Consider the following 3,015-nt stretch of genomic DNA (forward strand, 5'->3'; position numbering starts at 1 on the left):
CGTGCATGTGTGCATGTGTGTACACATGTGCATGTGTGTATATGTGTGTACACATGTGCGTGTGTCTGTACATGTGTCCGTGCATGTGTGTGTGTGTCCGTGCATGTGTATGTGTGTGTACACATGTGCATGTGTGTATGTGTGTGTACACATGTGCGTGTGTCTGTACATGTGTCCGTGCATGTGTATGTGTGTGTACACATGTGCATGTGTGTATATGTGTGTACACATGTGCGTGTGTCTGTACATGTGTCCGTGCATGTGTGCGTGTGTGTCTGTGCGTGTGTGAGCATGCCCCACCCCTGGGGAGCCGAGCAGCTTGCAGACTTGCAGTGTGGTCACAGGGCATTGCAGGTGGCGGGTTAGAGGGTGGCAGGAATGCGGGGTTCCTGCCCTGTGTGTGGCTCCTGAGTGTAGTCAGGGTGCCCATAATCAATGCTTGGTGATGCTTTGAGAACCAGCTAGTGCCAACTTCTGGGAATTGCTAGGAGCCCCTTCCAGAGAGTTCAGAGGGCAGAACTGACTTGTGGCCTCATGAGATGGGATCTAGTGATGCAGGAGGTCAGGGCAGCTCAGCTCCCCAGATAAAGGGAGAAAATCCAGGGCATAGGGACTGTCTGCTGTGAGGCCTCCTCTCTGGGGCACCCCGTCACACCCTGAGATGTCAGGAAAGTACAGGACAGTGGACAGTGGCAGAGGAAAGTGTGGGACTTCTGAGAAGGTGAGGATCCCCACTGAGTGTGAGGCACCCGAGGAGGGTGACGCAGGTGCTTGGCTGTCGGGCTGCAGCTGTCAGCTCTTGCTTTAGGATGGTAACAAAGTGCCCTGAAGCCCGGTGGCTTAAAACAAGCATTTATCATTGCTCACGAGGCTGGGTCAGCTGGGCCACTCTGCCAGTAGTCCTGTATGTGAAGGTTAGTGTAGGGGGGTGGGTGGCTCTGCTGGTGTGGCTGGGCTCCTGTGTGCTGTGGGTGGTCTGGCTGTCACCTGCTCTGGGACAGCTGAGGCCTAAACAACCGGGCTGCAGAAGTGAGCCCTCTTAGGGCTGAGGCTTGGCGGTGGCACTCTGTCAGCTCCTGAATTCTGTTAGGGCATCACAAGGCCAGCCCAGGTACAAAGCCAGGAAGACAGATGTCACCTCTTGCTGCAGTCTGACTGCCACAAGGGGCTCCCACAGCACAGGGATAGTTCAGGGTGTATGTCAAGGGATAGGGTGACAAAGTGAGCATGTAGCTGCTGAATTTTGTGAGAATTGCCTGAGCATGTGGCCACTAAGTGGCCACCTGCCTAAGTGTGTGGTGACATCAGCTGAGATTCCCCTGAGCCCCTAGCTGAAGACCCCAGCTCACACTCCACCCCCTATGTGTCCCCACCTACACAGTGGAGCTCACTCACCTGCTGCCCTTGACCCTGCCACAACACTGCACCCTCTGCCTGTCCTCAGAGCACTCAGGAGGCAGACACCGGCACCACCTTGTTGTCAGCTGGGACGGCAGGGACCAGGTAGGTGTCCCAAAGGAGATCCTGTCTGTGGACAGAGCTGACTGTACCCTATCGTCTGAGTGGGGCCCAGTTAGTCCAGTTGCCCCGGGTCCCTGACAGCCTGTGGGAAAGGCATTGGGTCAGTGGCTGGAGATTTGAGCTCCAAAAACACATTGACAGTCACAGTAATATAATAACAGTGTTTATCGTGAGCCAGGCCCTGTGCAGTGACCCTCATGCCAGCCTCCTGTCTGTGCAGTGCTATTACATGCCCTGTTTTCAGATAGTGAAATTGAAGCACACAGGTCTAGTGACAGAGATGCAGGCTGTGTGTCACCTGCTGTTCTATCTCTGTCCGTGCTTGTTCTGTCTGCTCTTCTCTGAGCCTCAATGTCCTCCTCTGTAAAATGGGCTGATGCTCTCCAGGGGAGGGGGTGTTGCACAATACTGGGGTTTGGTGCTGAGAGCCACCTGCCCTCACAGCCTTGACCCTGATGGAGAAGGCTGTCTGTGCAGGTTGCAGGGGAGGTCACTCTGGACAGGGTCCTGGCTCAGGCTGTCCCTTTCCCCAGGTGGTGGTCTCCTCTTCTCTATGGCTGGGGAAGGGTGAGCTGGCTGCCCACCTGGCCCTGGCTCACCCCTTCAACCTCTCTTGGGGGCATGCCGAGGTCAGGGGCCTTGCTGAGAGCAGGGGCGGCAAGCAGAGCCGGCAGGTGAATGGGGAGCATCTGAGGTGCCCCTGGTGGGGAGCGGGGTAGGGAGTGGTGTGGTTGGGCCCATGGAGTTAAGAACCTCTGGCAGGGGATGAGGACTTTTCCAGAATCACAGGTTCCTAAGGATACTATGATAAATACCTTGAGAGTACTTCATCAACACTTTATTCAGCACCCACAGTTATTATATTACTGTGCCTGCATGCTAGGCAGTGTTTGTGGCACAGGCGTCATTCTTGAATCTGTAGAGCTTACATTTTAATGGGGAAGAGGCAATTTACAAGATTTCTGATTCAGAAATTTCTGTTTACAAGATTTCTTGTTACTATCTGTTACAAGATTTCTGTTTGTGCAATCACTTGTTTAATTGGTAACTTGGGGAGCTGAGCAAGGCAGCTGGACACCCCATCTGGCTGGGTGGCCTTGAGCACCTCTTATTACCCCTCTGAGCCTCAGCTATTTACATCCCTGAGATAGAGGGCAATACGCCACTGTGTGCCAGGCAGAAGACACTCTCCAAACTTCAAATGAATGAATAAAAAATCAGAGGTTGTGATAAGCACTGTGCTGCAAGAAGATGCCTCGATTGAGATTCATCGGGCAGTGGTGGGGTGACGGGTGGGGTGAGCACCTGGCAGGGCAGGAGGTCCATCCCATTGGACTCAGGGATAAGAAGGAGGCAGGCTGTGGGAGCTGGAGGAATAGCACGTGCAGAGGCCCTGCCTTAGGGCCAGGTGATGGGAGATGAGGTCAGGTGACATGGGTGGGACAGGGCAGGGGCAGACCATCTGACCAGGGGCCTGGCGAGGTGCTCAAGTCC

At 54.5% G+C, this 3,015-nt stretch overlaps 1 long non-coding RNA gene across 1 annotated transcript in view; it reads left to right on the top strand.

Moving 5' to 3' along the window:
- Nucleotides 1-3,015, top strand: part of LOC105888099 — a 5,326-nt gene that overhangs the window by 1,880 nt on the left and 431 nt on the right. The window contains exon 2 of the long non-coding RNA XR_001161749.1: nucleotides 1,382-1,503. This is a non-coding gene — a long non-coding RNA (uncharacterized LOC105888099). The remainder of the gene's footprint in view (nucleotides 1-1,381; nucleotides 1,504-3,015) is intronic.

This window comes from Otolemur garnettii, unplaced genomic scaffold (assembly GCF_000181295.1).
Source record: "Otolemur garnettii isolate 467f Iridium unplaced genomic scaffold, OtoGar3 scaffold00189, whole genome shotgun sequence".
Lineage (NCBI taxonomy): Eukaryota > Metazoa > Chordata > Mammalia > Primates > Galagidae > Otolemur > Otolemur garnettii.